The sequence below is a fragment of the Mercenaria mercenaria genome, unplaced genomic scaffold (assembly GCF_021730395.1).
Source record: "Mercenaria mercenaria strain notata unplaced genomic scaffold, MADL_Memer_1 contig_2968, whole genome shotgun sequence".
Classification (NCBI taxonomy): domain Eukaryota; kingdom Metazoa; phylum Mollusca; class Bivalvia; order Venerida; family Veneridae; genus Mercenaria; species Mercenaria mercenaria.
In genome coordinates this window covers 20024-38533 of record NW_026461064.1, presented here as the reverse complement: position 1 = coordinate 38533, position 18510 = coordinate 20024, and the positions used below count along the sequence as shown (strand labels likewise).

The 18510-nt window shown below is 38.0% G+C and overlaps 1 long non-coding RNA gene across 3 annotated transcripts; it reads right to left on the bottom strand.

Moving 5' to 3' along the window:
- Positions 1–6011: 6011 nt before the first annotated feature.
- Positions 6012–17992, bottom strand: LOC128552628 (uncharacterized). 3 transcript variants are annotated; one of them, XR_008369125.1, is made up of 4 exons: positions 17355–17992; positions 13464–13527; positions 11334–11449; positions 6012–9679 (listed from the first exon to the last, which is right to left on the bottom strand). It is a non-coding gene; the product is annotated as an uncharacterized LOC128552628 (long non-coding RNA). The 3 variants fall into 3 exon arrangements; XR_008369127.1 differs by lacking the exons at positions 13464–13527; positions 17355–17992 and adding an exon at positions 11915–13369 and having other exon boundaries at positions 6013–9679; XR_008369126.1 differs by lacking the exon at positions 13464–13527 and having other exon boundaries at positions 6014–9679; positions 17355–17845.
- Between the last annotated feature and the right edge of the window lie 518 nt (positions 17993–18510).

The window sequence follows — 18510 nt, the reverse complement described above, 5'->3', positions numbered from 1 at the left end:
CACCCATTTTAATTTGAAACAAAGAAGGAAATTTTGACATAAAATCATTCATAGCTATCTACATGTTTGCCTCTGCCCAAACTAAAGACAATAATGAAATTTCAAAATAGTTCTATAAATTTTCCGAGATAAATCCATTTTATTAAAATCAGGGAGGTAATCAACACTGGTATATGCATGTAGAAGATACAAGAGTACATGTCTATAAAACAAATATTAGTAAAGTATTCATATCAAGAAGACAAAAATAACGTTTAAAAACCAATTTATTAGAAGCTGCTAAGATGTATTCATTTTATAAAAAATAAAGGGAGGTAATTTTTCAAAAATTCAGTCAATATTTATCTCCACTGATTGTCCAAGTCCATCTTTTTTTGACATAAATGAAATTTCAAAATCAGTATTTTCCCTTAGTTACAGAGATATCCCTATTTTATTTGAAATAAAGGGAGGTAATTTGACATAAAATCATTCATATTGTCTACCCTGATTGCCTCAGTCCAACTAATGACAATAATGAAATTTCAAATAAGTCCTATAAGTCTTACTGATATAAATCCATTTTGATTACAATCGGGGGAGGTAATCAGCCCTAAAATAACTCGGGAAAACCTATCATGGATCTAACAGATTCGTCATGGAATCCAAGATTTATTTTGTTAAAGAAAATTTTGGAAGTTTGTATCAAATCAAACCATAAATGGAAGTCTCTATATGGCTGCAAAGCCAAAATAGCAAATATTGGACCTATAGGGGCCATAACTGGAACCCATGGGGGAAAATCGGGCCCAAATTCAAGAAAGAACCAAGATTTTTGGTGTGTGATCCCAACTGTGGGCAAGTTTGGTTATTACAATAAAATCATAAATAAAGCTGCTATTGTGTAGACAAGGTCAAAATACATGTAGCTAATTTTGGCCCTTTCAGGGCCATAACTCTGGAACCCATAATGGGAACTGGCCAGTTCAAGAAAGGAACCAAGACTTATGGTGATACAAGTTGTGTGAAATTTTGGTTAAATAAAACCATGAAGCTGCTTTTGTGCAGACAATTTTAAAAATAGCTAATTCCGGCCTTTTAGGGGCCATAACTCTGGAGCCAATAACAGAATCTGGCCAGTTCAGAAAGATCTTATGGTGATACAAGTTGTGTGCAAGTAGGGTAAAATCAAATCATAAATAAAGCTGCTATTGTGAAGACAAGGTCAAAATAGCTAATTTTGGCCCTTTCAGGGGCCAGAACTCTGGAATACATAAGGGGATCTGGCCAGTTCAAAAAAAGAACCGAGATCTTATGGTGAACAAGTTGTGTGCAAGTTTAGTTAGAATAAAATCATAAATGAAACCTCTATCGGCAGACAAGAAATTGTTGAGGATGCATGGACTGATGACTGACGAAGGGTGATCACAAAAGTTCACCTTGTCACTATGCGACAGGTGAGCTAAAACAGAAATTTAAATGGACTTCAGTTATCAATCACATTAACGTGAACTTGGACACTGAAACCAAAAAAACCCAGAATTCCAGTCAATGGATGACTTCCATGTCATGTACACTGCCTAGAGAGTTCCCTAACCTGGAAAGGAAAAAGTGAATACAAACAACATGATCTTTGTCATACATCCTTAAGTGTACACTGCCTAGAGAGTTCCCTAACCTGGAAAGGAACAAGAATACAAACAACGTGATCCTCGGCCATACATCCTTTAAGTGTACACTGCCCAGAGAGTTCCCTAACCTGGAAAGGAACAATGAATACAAACAAAAGTGATCCTCGGTCATACATCCTTTTAAATGTACACTGCCTAGAGAGTTCCCTAACCTGAAAAGGAAAAATGAATACAAACAACAGTGATCCTCGGCCATACATCCTTTAAGTGTACACTGCCTAGAGAGTTCCCTAACCTGAAAAGGAACAAAGAATACAAACAACAGTGATCCTGGCCATACATCCTTTAAAAAGTACAACTGCCTAGAGAGTTCCCTAACCTGAAAGGAACAAAGAATACAAAAAACAGGGGATCCTCGGCCATAAATCCTTTAAGTGTACACTGCCTAGAGAGTTCCCTAACCGGGAAAGGAACAATGAATACAAACAACATGATCCTCGGTCATAACATCCTTTAAGTGTACACTGCCCAGAGAGTTGCCTAACCTGGAAAGGAACCATGAATACAACCAACAGTGATCCTCGGTCATACATCCTTTAATGTACACTGCCTAGAGAGTTGCCTAACCTGGAAAGGAACAATGAATCAAAAAAACAGTGACCTCGGCCTACATCCTTTAAGTGTACACCCGCCTAGAGAGTTGCCTAACCTGGGAAAAGGAAAAATGAATACAAACAACAGTGATCCTCGGCCATACATCCTTTAATTTTACACTGCCTAGAGAGTTGCCTAACCTGGAAAGGAACAATGAATACAAACAACAGTGATCCTCGGTCATACCTCCTTTAAGTTACACTGCCTAGAGAGTTGCCTACACCTGAAAAGGAACAATGAATACAAACAACAGTGATCCTCGGTCATACATCCTTTAAGTGTACACTGCCCTAGAGTTCCCTAACCTGAAAAGGAACAATGAATACAAACAACAGTGATCCTCGGCCCTACATCCTTTAAGTGTACACTGCGTAGAGAGTTTTCCCTAACCTGGAAAGGAACAATGATACAAACAACAGTGATCCTCGGCCATATCTTTAAGTGTACACTGCCCAGAGAGTTCCCTAACCTGGAAAAGGAACAATGAAAAACAACCAAAATGATCCTCGGTCATACATCCTTTAAGTGTTTCACTGCCTAGAAGTTTTTCCCTAACCTGGAAAGGAACAATGAATACAACCAACAGGATCCTCGGTCATACATCCTTTAAGTGTACACGCCTAGAAAGTTCCCTACCTGGAAAGGAAAAATGAATACAACCAACAGTGGGTCCTCGTCATACATCTTTAACTTGTACACTGCCTAAGAGTTTCCCTAACCTGGAAGAACAATGAATACAACCAACGTGATCCTCGGTCATACATCCTTTAAGTGTACACTGCCTAGAAAATTCCCTAACCTGGAAAGGAACATGAAATACAACCACAGTGATCCTCGGTCATACATCCTTTAAGTGTACACTGCCTAGAGAGTTCCCCTAACCTGGAAGGAACAATGAAAACAACCAACAGTGATCCTCGTCATACATCCTTTAAAGTTTACACTGCCTAGAGAGTTCCCTAACCTGGAAAGGAACAATGAATACAACCAACAGTTGATCCTCGGCCATACACCTTTAAGTTACACTGGGCCCAGAGAGTTCCCTAAAACCCGGGGAAAGGAACATGAATACAACCAACCAGTGATCCTCGGCCTACATCCCTTTTAAATGTACACTGCCTAGAGTTCCCTAACCGGGGAAAGGAACAATGAATACAACCAACAGTGATCCTCGGCCATACATCCTTTAAGTGTACACTCCTAAGAGTTTCCCTAAAACCGGGAAAGGAACAATGAATACAACCAACAGTGATCCTCGGCCATACATCCTTTAAGTGTACACTGCCTAGAGAGTTCCCTAACCGGGAAAGGAACAATGAATACAACCAACAGTGATCCTCGGGCATACATCTTTAAGTGTACACTGCTAGAGAGTTCCCTAACCTGGAAAGGAACAATGAATAACAAACAACATGATCCCTCGCCATACATCCTTTTAAAGTGTACACTGCCTAGAGAGTTCCCCCTAACCTGGAAAGGACAATGAATACAAACAACAGTGATCCTCGGTCATACCCTCCTTTAAGTGTACACTGCCTAGAGAGTTCCCTAACCTGGAAAGGAACAATGAATACAAACACAGTGATCCTCGGTTTAACATCCTTTAAGTGTACACTGCCTAGAGATTCCCTAACCTGGAAAGGAAACAATGAATACACTGCCCAGAGAGTTCCCTAACCTGGAAAGGAACAATGAAAACAAACAACAGTGATCCCCGGCCCATAACATCCTTTAAGGTACCACCCGCCCAGAGGTTCCCTAACCTGAAAGGAACAATGAATACAACAACAGTGATCCTCGGTCATACATCCTTTAAGTGTAACACTGCCTAGAAGTTCCCTAACCTGGAAAAGGAACAATGAATACCAAACAACAGTGATCCTCGGTCATACATCCTTTAAGTGTACACTGCCTAAGAGTTCCCTAACCTGGAAAGGACCAATGAATACAAACAACGTGATCCTCGTTCAACATCCTTTAAGTTTTACACTGCCTAAAGAGTTCCCTAACCTGGAAAGGACCAAAGAAAACAACAACAGTGATCCTCGTTCATACATCCTTTAAGTGTACACTGCCTAGAGAGTTCCCTAACCTGAAAGGAACAATGAATACAAAAACAGTGATCCTCGGTCTACATCCTTTAAGTGTTAGATTCTATTGATATACATGTATCAATTACTAACCCTATCCTGCTAATTTTTATAAAAAACTTGTCCAATTTCAAATTTAACAGTACCCATTGCCAAATTTGGGGTGCTTACCAAAAGTTACCAATTCAAACAGTACAGATCTTGATCAGACTGCACAGAAGGCAAATCAATCGGGCCAGCATGATAAAGGTGAAAGGGTAACCACCTGTGATTGCTTGTCAATACCTATAAAGATAGTATTTAAGCCATGTCTAAAACTCCAATTATTCATCTTTTTAGACACAATATTATGATTTTTGCCACAAAGGGAAATACCATAATATTGTACAAGCATCTGAAAGACAGCTAAATTCCCCGCCACTGTTATGGATAGTGAAAAGGTAAACCACGATTCTTTAGCTGTGACCTTGACCTTCAGCTGGCATGGCTGACATATAAGTTCAGCACATCGTCTTGATGGGGTGATCATTTGACCCAGGTTACATATGAATCCTTCAAGGGGAGTAGGAGATAGGATGGACACAAAATGGAGGCTCAAACATTGACCCCCAGTTTGACCTTGACCTTGAGGCCCAAAATAGCTGACTCAGAAATCCTGCACATTGACTGGATAAGGTGATCATTTGACCAAAGTTTCATGAAAATCCTACAAGGGGTTTAGGAGATACAGAGCTGACACAACATGGAAGGCTCAAACCTTTAACCCTAAGTTGTGACTTTGACAGCATGGCTGATTCATTAGGTCTTTATAACGAACACTGCTTATAACGGAAAGGAAAACCTAATTACTGGACTGATCATACCAAAAATAAACAAACAAAAAATGTAAAATTATTAATTTTCGTTTTGCACTATTTTTTTTATAAACTTCAAAAGGAATAAAATCCAAATAAGAAATTAATTAATCAATTAATTAGTCAATTAATCAATCAATCATTTATGCCAAAAACTTGATGTCCACAAATTCAAGCCCCTATGAAGTAGCCGTATTTAAAGTACTTAATTTCTTGGGCACAAATTTTTGTGATTTACATTTAATGATTTTTGCTGTATGAGAACTTTGAAAACATTCTGTACAGAAAAGAAATAGCATTAGAATATTCAACTTTACTGCGAAAAAAATAGACGTGTGAGGCTTGCTACCACTGAAGTGTTATGATATTTAGAAGTAAAGGGATATGATTTTTATCTCACCATTTAATTAATTCTATTATGGTTATATACAGTTTTCATTCTTGTGGTTTTACTGCATAAACAGTCATGTCTATTCTTATTTTAATCAATGCAGACAAATTGTACTTTATAGATAGAGTAAATGATATACTATACCAAACTATACCATTCAAACATGTTAATGATTTAACTATCATTTTTGTACATTAAATTACAGGTCAAATCTAGTAAGGCACTTACATTACATCAGCAATCATGTAACAATGCTTACAACTATTTAAAGGTTTCTAGTTAATGGTCAAAATGTATCAAAACAAGAGCTCGTCGAACACGAAATGCCCCCCCCCCCCCTGATGCATTAAGTAATTGCACAAGGAACAGAAATTATATGCTCACTGTAAACAAAAGTTCTACCATTCTGGTTTAATTTGACCTTAACCTAACAAGAGATTACAGAGTGATCTTGGCGCCATCCACTGAGCCGTTTTTGAATGTTCCAAATTTCAAGACTAGCTCAAGGTCAAAATCAAGGTCAAATATCATTTCGGTAAAAAACAATGTGTATGTGGTCCAAATTTGAAAGCTGTGGCTTGAGAAACGTGAAAGTAGGTCACTAGATCAATTTCAAGGTCAAAGTTCATTTTGGTAGACAGAACTATGCATGTGCTTCAAATTTGGAGGTTACAGCTCGAGAAATGTGAAAGTAGGTCACTAGGTCAAAATCAAGGTCAAATTTTATTTCGGAACACAGAACTATGCATGTGCTTCAAATTTGGAGGCTACAGCTCGAGAAATGTGAAAGTAGGTCACTAGGTCAAAAAACAAGGTCAAATTTTATTTCGGAACACAGAACTATGCAAGTGGTCCAAATTTGAAGCCTGTACCTTCAGAAATGTGAAAGTAGGTCACTAGGTCAATCTCAAGATCAAAGTTCATTTCTGTACACAAAACTATGCTTGTGGTTCAAATTTGAAGGCTGTAGCTTGAGAAATGTGAAAGTAGGTCACTAGGTCAAAATCAAGGTCAAATTTTATTTTGGAACAAAAACCTATGCATGTGATCCAAATTTGAAGCCTGTACCTTAAAAAATGTGAAAGTAGGTCACTAGGTCAATAACAAGGTCAAAGTTTGTTTCAGCACACAAACCTATGCATGTGGTCCAAATTTGAAGGCTGTAGCTACAGAAATGTGAAAGTAGGTCACTAGGTCAAGATCAAGGTCAACTCATGTCAAGGTTCATCTTGCCACTCAAAACTATACATGTGGTCCAAATTTGAATGATGTAAGTTATGGACATGAAGATTCTAAGTTTTTCCCTATATAAGTCTATATGAACCATGTGACCCCAGGGACGGGGCCATATTTGACCCTAGAGGGATAATTTGAACAAACTTGGTTGAGAACCACTAGATGATGCTACATTACAAAATATATAAGCCATAGTCTTTGTGGTTTGGACAAGAAGATTTTCAAAGTTTTTCCCTATATAAGTCTATGTAAACCATGTGACCCCCAGGGCAGAGCCATATTTGACCCTAGGGGAATAATTTGAACAATCTTAGTAGAGGACTACTAGATGATGTCATATACAAAATATCAAAGCCCTAGGCCCTGTGGTTATGTACAAGAGGTTTTTCAAAAAATTTCCTATATAAGTCTACATAAACCATGTGACCCCCGGGGTGGGGCCATATTTGACCCCAGGGAAATAATCTGAACAATCTTGGTAGTGGACCACTAGATTTTGCTACATACCAAATATCAAAGCCCTAGGCCCTATGGTTTTGGACAAGAAGATCAGAAACCGTTTAACTGTTCCTGGCCAATGTGACATTGACCTTTGACCTAATGACCTCAAAATCAATAGGGGTCATCTGCTGGTCATGGCCAACCTAACTATCAATTTTCCTGATACTAGGCCCAAGCGTTCTTGATTTATTGCCCGGAAACCATTTTACTGTTCCTGGTCACTGTGACCTTGACCTTTGACATACTGACCTCAAAATCAATAGGGGTCATCTGCTGGTCATGACCAACCTCCCCATCAATTTTCGTGACCCTAGGCCTAAGCGTTCTTGACTTATCATTCGGAAACCGTTTCACTGTTCAGGGTCACTGTGACCTTGACCTTTTACATACTGATCTCAAAATCAATAGGGGTCATCTGCTGGTCATGACCAACCTCCCCATCAATTTTCGTGACCCTAGGCCTAAGCGTTCTTGACTTATCTTCCGGAAACCGTTTCACTGTTCAGGGTCACTGTGACCTTGACCTTTAACATACTGACCTCTAAATCAATAGGGGTCATCTGCTGGTCATGACCAACCTCCCCATCAACTTTCATGATCCTAGGCCCAAGTGTTCTTGAGTTATCATCCGGAAACCGTTTTACTATTCAGGGTCACTGTGACCTTGACCTTTGACATACAGACCTCAAAATCAATAGGGGTCATCTGCTGGTGATGACCAACCTCCCTATCAACTTTCATGATCCTAGGCCCAACCGTTCTTGAGTTATCATCCGGAAACAGATTGGTCTACATTCCGACCGACCGACCGACCGACATACATCTGCAAAACAATATACCCCTCCTTCTTCAAAGGGGGGCATAAATATTATACATCATTATAATACTGTTTATTTGACTGGAAGGGAACTGAACAAAAGAGGTTCTACAAAATAAGCTACAAAATCCTTTATTAAGACCCTTGAAATATGAACAATTGGCCTCTTACCTAGACATAAGCAGATTTATCTGGGAAACAAGTAAATAGTCCATTCTTCCTTACTTAGTTTTTGAAACCATGTGACCCAGATTCGTACTTGACCTAGAGATCATCAAGACAAACATTGTGTCCAAGTTTATTGGACAAGTTATATTCACAACTGTGGCCTATTGATATTCACAAGCTTTCTCATGAGTTTCAAATTTAAATTGTGATCTCTAGAGAGTTCTCAAGATTTTCCTTTTTTCCTTTGATCTGGCCTAGTGACCTAGTTTATGGCCCATATAACTCAGTTACAATCCTGACCTAGATATCATCAAGACAAACATTCTTACTAAATTTCATAAAGAATTGGCCACAACTGTAGCACAACATTTCCTTTGATTTGACTGAGTGACCTACATTCTGACTAATACTCATTCTGACTTACATTCTGACCAATTCTCATGAGTTTCAATTGCAGTCTCTAGAGTGTTCACAAGATTTTCCTTTGATCTGGCCTGGTGACCTAGTTTTGATCTAACATATTCCAGTTCCAAACTTGACCTAGTAATCATCAAGACAAACATTCTGACCAAGCTTCATAAAGATTGAGTTACAACTGTAATCCCTAAAGTGTTCACAAGGTGTTCCTTCAGTTTGAACAGGTGACCTAGTTTTTAACCACAAATGACCCAGATTCAAACTTGACCTAGAAATCATCAAGACAAACGTTCTGCTTCTAAATTATTCACAAGCTTTTCCTTTGATCTGCCTGCTGCCCTGGTTTAAGTCCCCTCATGACCCTGTTTCAAACTTGACCTAGAAATAATCAAGAAAAAAATTGTGACCAAGTTTCATAAAGATTGGGTCACAAATATGGCCTCTGAAGTGTTAACAAAGCAAATGTTGACGGACGACACACAACTGACAATGACCGGTCATAATTGCTCACCTTGAATACTTCGTGCTCTGATGAGCTAACAAGCAATCACTGCAATCTTGCGTATCTTAGAGACATGAAAAAGTCAATTCATAAGTATTCATATATAAAAAAGGTATTTTTAACATAAAAATATTTTTCTTTGTTTTATTTTGCCATACAAAATTGTCTCCAGTACAGTTATCCCCCTCCCCCCAAAAAAGAAGTTTAAAACATTTTACTGAAAACAGTATAAAATATTAATGTAGTCTTTTAAAAGTCAATATCACATTTTTAAACTTTTAAAATCTTTAAAAAAAATTCTAAGATCGCCAATGGTATCTCCAGACTAGAATCTTGGGCAGAATGTCAACACTCCTGAACGTAAAATCTTCTTGCCAGGTTGTCTGATTGTGTTCGTCCTATATTTAGAATGGCTGTGGTTTCTGGCTGATACTGCAATCTGTAACCAGAGTATATACATGTACATGAAAATACAATTGGTATGAATATGAAATACAACAGAATCATAAAATATTGTCACAATACAATTTTGTGTTTTTTGGCTGTTTAATGCAGACATATGACATCTAATATTTCTTTTAAGAAGAACAAGGACTTCCAAGTTATTATCTATTAATATAGTAATAGCTTTCTTGCAGAAATGACATATAAAATGTTTACTGTGTATATGGTTGACAAGAATGTCAAAATGAAATGATATTACATTTGCATAATACCACTAAATATACAAAAAAAAAAATTTTTCAAATGAAATGTTTACATTATTTTTGTATCCTTTTTCATAGTGTTTCCACATGCCTACTGGTGAAAGGCAGAGCACAAACAGAAGGTGTATCATATGTGTAGATTGAACAAGAGAGGTCATTAGTAAACATGAGGTGGGGGAGCGGTAGTATAATGGTTAAGGTGTCGTGTTGATCACCCCGGGGATCATGGGTTTGAGACCCAATGAGGTCAAGAACACATCCTCTATTCTAGCATAAAACTGCTGTTATTGTCACTTTTCGGGGGTGTTTTAACAGGAGAGAAAACATGTGTTAACAGAGAGATTCTCGCGCTCACGTGCTGTTATAACACCTTTTTATATATCCACGTTCCGTGGCAAAGCATAAAAGCATTACGGCCCCAAAACGGATAATTCAAAATGAAATGACGTCAACGTGACAAAACAACGTAGACTTTACCGCGCATTTCATGGAAATTCAATGACGTTGAGGGACAATATATCAATTCACATGTTTTTACGCGTTTTCTGCTAGAATAGCGTTAGCGCATGTTCTTTTCATGTTATAACATCTTCAGAATCCCTCAGGAATCGTTGGTTTATTTGTTTTGGGTTTAACGCCGTTTTTCAACAGTATTTCAGTCATGTAACGGCGGGCAGTTAACCTAACCAGTGTTCCAGGATTCTGTACCAGTACAAACCTGTTCTCCGCAAGTAACTGCCAACTTCCCCACATGAATTATCAGAGGTGGAGGACGAATGATTTCAGACACAATGTCTTTTATCAAATCGTCACGGAGAACATACGCCCCGCCCGAGGATCAAACTCGCGACCCCGTGATCCGTAGACCAACGCTCTCCCTACTGAGCTAAGCGGGCGGGCAGGAATCGTTGGTACCTTTGCCCTAACGGGCTTGGGTACCAACCAATCCCTCGGGATTCTGCAGATGTTATAACACGAAATAACATGCGTTATCCCTACATTATGACATCAATACTGTGGACACAGATGTGGTACAATTAAGCTAAAATGAATATGTGAATTAAAAATGAACACCCATGAACTGCAGTGCCCTTGGCTGTGACCTTGACTTTTGATGTAAAAATCTGATTCATGTACATAGCACACAATTTTTCAACATGATTTCATCTGTGTAAGGTATCATTGGAATTCCTTGAACTGTTTAAAAGTGAAAACTCAAAACACTAAGTGCTTAGCATGGATGAATTTACTAACATATATATATATATATATATATATATATATATATATATATATATATATATATATATATATATATCAATGCCATTATTTGTAGGCATAAACAGTCTTCCATGCCTTCTGTTCCTTTTTGTAATAGAGAAATACCTGTAACAAGGTTCCAGCAAAATGTAAACTCACTCTCCCTAACTGTAAAAGCACTACAACTGGCTTCGTCAAATGATCACCAAAAAATGTACCGGTAGTCTCTGGTTTCAACTGGCCTGAAAATGTTGTAATATTATTATATACGTATTATATATGTGAAAACTGAAAATTAAAAAGTTTGACATTTCGTTTATGGAGATGTTATGGACTTTAACTTTAAAACTCAATAATCAACTTCAATATTATTATTTATTAATTATATGGCAGTGTACACAGGTAAAGCTGGTAGCAAGAAAGTCACTGAGCTTCATGACAGTTTACACAGGTAGAGCTTGTAGCAAGAAAGACATTCGGCTTCGTGACAGTGTACACAGGTAGAGCTGGCATTGAAAATGTCACTCGGCTTCATGACAGTGTTCACAGGTAGAGCTGGCAGCAAGAAAGTCACTGGGCTTAATGACATTGTACCACTGCATTATACACAGGTAAAGCTGGTATCACGAAAGTCACTGGGCTTCATGACAGTGTACACAGGTAAAGCTGCAATCAAGAAAGTCACTGAGCTTCATGACAGTGTATACCTGTAAAGCTGGTAGCAAGAAGTTCACTGGGCTTCATGATAGTGTGCACAGGTAAAGCTGGAATCAAGAAAATCACTGGGGTTCATGACAATGTGTACACAGGTAGAGCTGGAATCAAGAAAGTCACTCGGCTTCATGACACTGTACACAGGTAAAGCTGGCATCAAGAAAGTCACTCGGCTTCATGACATTGTACACAGGTAAAGCTGGCATCAAGAAAGTCACTGAGCTTCATGACAGATGAAATCAAGAAAGTCACTGGGCTTCATGACATTGTACACAGATAAAGCTGGCATCAAGGAAGTCACTAAGCTTTATGACAGTGTACACAGGTAAAGCTGGAATCAAGAAAGTCAGCCGGCTTCATGACAATGTTCACAGGAAGAGCTTGTAGGAAGAAAGTCATTGAGCTTCATGACAGTGTACACAGGTAAAGCTAGTAGCAAGAAAGTCACTCGGCTTCATGACAATGTACACAGGTAGAGTTATCAGCAAGAAAGTCACTCGGCTTCATGACAATGTACTCACATAAAGCTAGTAGCAAGAAAGTCACTCGGCTTCATGACAATGTACTCACGTAAAGCTGGTAGCAAGAAAGTCACTTGGCTTCATGACAGTGTACACAGGTAGAGCTAGCAGCAAGAAAGTCACTCGGCTTCATGACAATGTACTCAGGTAGAGCAGGCAGCAAGAAAGTCACTAGGCTTCATGACAATGTACTCGGGTAGAGCAGGCAGCAAGAAAGTCACTCGGCTTCACGACAATGTACTCGGGTAAAGCTAGTAGCAAGAAAGTCACTCGGCTTCATGACAGTGTACTGGGGTATAGCTGGTAGCATGAAAGTCACTCAGCTTCATGACAAAGTAACCTAGTAAAGCTGGCAGCAAGAAAGTCACTTGGCTTCATGACAATGTACACAGGTAGAGCTGGAAGCAAGAAAGTTACTGAACTTCATGACAGTGCACAAAGGTAATGCTGGCAGCAAGAAAATCACTGTGCTTCATACCAAGTGCAAACAGGTAAGGAAAGTGTAAACATGCAGAAAGGTCACTCATTTTCATACAATAGTTATCAATTATTAATGGGTCCAATTACAGCATATCTGTGGTAAAGATTTGCCCATATCAGTATATTTATTCCAGGAAGAGTATATCTGCACCGACAATAGAAAATATTGCCACAGTTTGCTCACCTGAGTAACACACCATAACAGTGTACACATGTTTGTCCTAGTGACCCAGTTTAATTTAAACTACCCAAAGTTTTCAAGAAGATTAACATTCTGAGTTTCATGAAAATTGGAGCAAATATGTGACCTCTAGAGTGTAAACAAGTTTGATTTTTTTTTCGATTTGGTCTAGTGACCTAGTTTTTTTGCCCCAGCCTGACACAATTTTTAAACCTTCTGAGATTTCATGAAGACAAATATTCTGACCTATTTTCAATAAGATTGGACAAAAATGTGTAAAAACATGAAGAAAAAATCTCTGAAGGATATGTTAACAAGTTGTTGGGGATAATGGATTTGGATATTTCATGCTTATATTACCTGGTTTTCCAGAAGATGAGGCGGTATATGAAACCTGGGTTGTTTTCTCCTTCATGTTGTATTACTGTAAAACACAACTTAGTGTTTTCATGTGAGATATGACTAACACATTGTTTAGTGCTTCAAAGTATTTTTGTGATCAAAGTTGGACAGTCAGGCTTCTGCTACCAACAGAATAACATTTTAAGATCACTGAATGATAATTGAACTTTCATCAGGATATAGGACTAAACAAGAGCTGTCTGATGACAGCGCGCTCGACTATTCGAAGAATTAATTGAAGAATGGGGTCAAAATATTTCCACGGATATTCAGACAAAAGAAATAAATAGATTAGACAAACAATGTTCCTGTATTACTTTGATTTCGATAAGTCTTGCACTAAATGGCAATATATGAGCCAATTTCAAAGTCCAAAAAGGGCCATAATTCAGTCAAAATAGTTATGTACTCTTGCCTACAGATGGAAATCATAATAATAAACAAGTGTTCAAAGTTTAAAAGCCATATGTCAAATAGTTTTGACAAAACATGGACTTGTATGAAAACAGAACCAATTTCAAAGTCCAAAAAGGGCCATAATTCAGCCAAAATAGATGATAGAGTTATGTTCTCTTTCCTACTGATAGAGACTATTATACTAAACAAGTGATAAAAGTTTCAAAGCCATATGTCAAACACTTTACAAACAAGAGGACCATGATGGTCCTGAATCGCTCACCTCTTTCCACGTGACCCAGTTTTGAGCATGACGTCGTTTTTTCTATTATTTGACATAGTGACCTAGTTTTTGAGTTCATGTGACCCAGTTTTGAACTTGACCTAGATATTATCAAGATAAAAATTCTGACCAATTTTCATGAAGATCCATTGAAAAATATGGTCTCTAGAGAGGTCAAAAGATTTTAATATTTTAGACCTACTGACCTAGTTTTTGACCGCAGTTGACCCAGTTTCAAACTTGACCTAGATATCATCAAGATGAACATTCAGACCAACTTTCATACAGATCCCGTGAAAAGTATGGCCTCTAGAGAGGTCACAAGGTTTTTTTATTATTTGACCTACTGACCTAGTTTTTTATGGCACGTGACCCAGTTTCAAACTTGACCTAGATATCATCAAGGTGAACATTCTGACCAATTTTTATGGAGATCCATTCACAAGTATGGTCTCTAGAGAGGTCACAAGGTTTTTCTATTTTTAGACCTAATGACCTAGTTTTTGACCGCACATGACCCTGTTTCGAACTTGACCTAGATATCATCAAGATGAATATTCAGACCAATTTTCATACAGATCCCATGAAAAATATGGCCTTTAGAGAGGTCACAAGGTTTTTCTATTATTTGACCTACTGACCTAGTTTTTGATGGCACCTGACCCGCTTTCAAATTTGACCTAGATATCATCAAGATGAACATTCAGACCAATTTTCATACAGATCCCATGAAAAATATGGCCTTTAGAGAGGTCACAAGGTTTTTCTATTATTTGACCTACTGACCTAGTTTTTGACCGCATGTGACCCACTTTCAAACTTGACCTAGATATCATCAAGATGAACATTCTGACTAATTTTCATGAAGATCTCATGAAATATATGGCCTCTAGAGAGGTCACAAGGTTTTTCTATTTTTAGACCTACTGACCTAGTTTTTGACCGCACATGACCCAGTTTCGAACTTGACCTAGTTATCATCAAGATGAACATTCCGACCAATTTTCATACAGATCCCATGAAAAATATGGCCTCTAGAGAGGTCACAAGGTTTTTCTATTATTTGACCTACTGACCTAGTTTTTGAAGGCACGTGACCCACCTTCGAACTTGACCTAGGTATTATCAAGGTGAACAATCTGACCAATTTTCATGAAGATCTTGTGAAATATATGGCCTCTAGAGAGGTCACAAGGTTTTTCTATTTTTAGACCTACTGACCTAGTTTTTGAAGGCACGTGACCCAGTTTTAAACCTGACCTAGATATCATCAAGGTGAACATTCTGACCAAGTTTCATGAAGATCTTGTGAAATATATGGCCTCTAGAGAGGTCACAAGGTTTTTCTATTTTTAGACCTACTGACCTAGTTTTTGACGGCACGTGACCCAGTTTCGAACTTGACCTAGATATCATCAAGATGAACATTCTGACCAACTTTCATAAAGATCCCATGAAAAATGTGACCTCTAGAGTGGTCACAAGCAAAAGTTTACGGACGGACGGACGGACGACGGACGACGGACACCGCGCGATCACAAAAGCTCACCTTGTCACTTTGTGACAGGTGAGCTAAAAAATATGAACTGGTACGAAAAACTTAACCAAGATTTCTAAGTCAAAAGGGGCCATATTTCAGCAAAAATCCTTGATGGAGTTATGTACTCTTGCCTATAACTGGACATGGTGATGGTAAACAGGTGTTGAAAGTTTCAAAGCTTTATCTCAAAAGACTTTGTCAAAATATGAACTGGTACTTAATATTAACCCAGATTTCTAAGTCAAAAAGGGCCATAATTCAGCCAAAATCCTTGACGGAGTTATGTACTCTTGCCTATAACTGGCCATGGTGATGGTAAACAAGTGTTGAAAGTTTCAAAGCTTTATCTTAAAAGACTTTGTCAAAATATGAACTGGTACGAAAAACTTAACCATGATTTCTAAGTCGAAAGGGGCCATAATTCAGCCAAAATCCTTGATGGAGTTATGTGCTCTTGTCTATAACTGGCCATGATGATGGTAAACAAGTGTTGAAAGTTTCAAAGCTTTATCTCAAAAGACTTTGTCAAAATGTGGACTGGTACGAAAAACTTAACCAAGGTGTGACGCCGACGCCGACGCCAACGCCGACGCGGTGGTGAGTAGGATAGCTCTACTTATTCTTCGAATAGTCGAGCTAAAAACAATGATTATATTATAGTCTCAGTAATGGTTGTTTCATTGCTGATACGATATCGAACAGACTTGATAAGTTAAGATGTTATATAGAAAAGAAAGAATATGTAAAGTTGTGCTGTCCAGAACTTTACTGAAAGTTACACAATGGTAAATATAACAAGAGTGCCAGAATATCACAATATACGCCATTCACAGCAAATTTCTTTATACTAGAACCTGTATTTGCAAATGGAATTTTAATTTTGCGGTTGTTTACTAATCATTGTAATTTTTCTGTTTTTCTAAGTCAACAAAAAAGCTCCTTACCCAGCAGAAATACCTTAAAATACACCTAAAATTTGAAAGTAACACCTATGTTGTACCACAGAAAAGTGGTCTTGGTTTTTCCCTACGGTCAATTATAAAAATTACAATATAAATTATTTATAGTAGATTCTAACAACTAATCTTTAAAAAAAAGTCCACACAGAAATCCTTACCAGGTAGAACTAGGTTAAAACACACCTCAAAATTGGATGTAACATGCATGATGTACTACAGAAAAGAGGTCTCCATTTTTTCCTACCACTAGTAACAAACAAGTAACAACATAAGCTATTTATAGTAACAACAAAGGGAAGTAATTTTAAATAAGGGACCAGCGCATGGCACTCCATCTCACTGTGCCAAGCTACATCAAAATCCCTCCGTGCATGAAGCAATTATGCTCCAGACAAAGTCATTCTCGACTTTGATATTTGACCTCTAAGTGTGACCTTGATCTTAGACCTAGGGACCTGGTTCTTGCGTAAGACACTCCGTCTCATAATGGTGAACAGTTGTGTCAAGTTTCATCGAAATCCCTCAATCCATGCAGAAGATATGCTCCGGACAAAGTCTGTGGATGCCGCCCGCGCCCCCTCCCTCCTGCAACATTCCCATAATACATCCTGTTTTTTTCAGACGGGCGAATAAAAATATCTATAAACTGAACAATATTTCTGCATACTTACCTGCAATGTTTTGGTTAGTTTGACTGTTCCCAAGTCAATTTAAGTTTAGACTGCCAAAGGCCAACTTTTAAAACCTGCTCATTTTATTGCTGAAAATCAAGATTGAAGAAATATTAATGACTTCATGTGATATCTCATGCAGTATGTTGTTACTTTCGTTATTGAATATTGTTCATATTTTCTTGCATTGCTATAACAAGAGCTGTTATAGGAAACAGAACGCCCAACAATTTCGATCCTGGAAAGTGAAAACTGGCACATCTGAGGAAACTGGAGATGTCACTTGAGTGTTAAATGACTTTAATGGTGGATAAAGATATTGCACAATAACTTTAGTTTGTGTCCAAAATAAAAAGTAATAAGAGAGATAAAGATAAAGTGTATAAAAACACTAAATAACTATAATTCTAGTGGGCATAATTTATAAAATTTTGGTGAAAGAATTATGCATCTTGTGTCATATGAATGTGGAACAACTGCTTCAAGTCTGAATCAAATCCATCCAGTAACAACTGAGATATAGTGAAAATGCATCAAAATTTACCTTAAATTTCAAGTAAAAGGGGGCATAATTCATGAAAAATTGGTGCCAGAGTTATGGACTTTGTGTCGTATGATGTGGGTGATGATGTGGAGCAACTATTTTAAATTTGAATAAAATCTGTACAGTAGTAACTGGGCCGCAGTGAAAATGCACAAAAAATTTAACTTGAAGTGAAAAGGAGGGAAAACTAGAAAATGCTTTTGTAAAAAAGCGCATGTCTCCCCCAATGCAAAGTCCTATAGGCAAGAAGTCAATAGGGGTCAGGAGCGAAAGTCAAAGAGACCTGTGGGTTTGGGTGCAAAAAGGGATTTTTTGGCATGCCGTCATCACGCAAAAATTTCAAAAACTCTTGGCCTAGTGGTTTTCAGTCCTGTTCAGGCCCCCCTGTGACCGTGACCTTTGTAAGTGCCCAAAAAATAAATAGGGGTTCATCTACTCTGCAGGCCCAAAATCATCCTATTAATTTTCAACATTGTAGGTCAAGGGGTTTCCAGTTATTTCCAAAAAAAATGTTTTTTTACATGCAGGCCCCCTGTGACCTTGACCTTTAAAGACTGACCCCAAAATAATAGGAGTATCTCTTGCATTTAAATCATCCTATGAAGTTTCAAC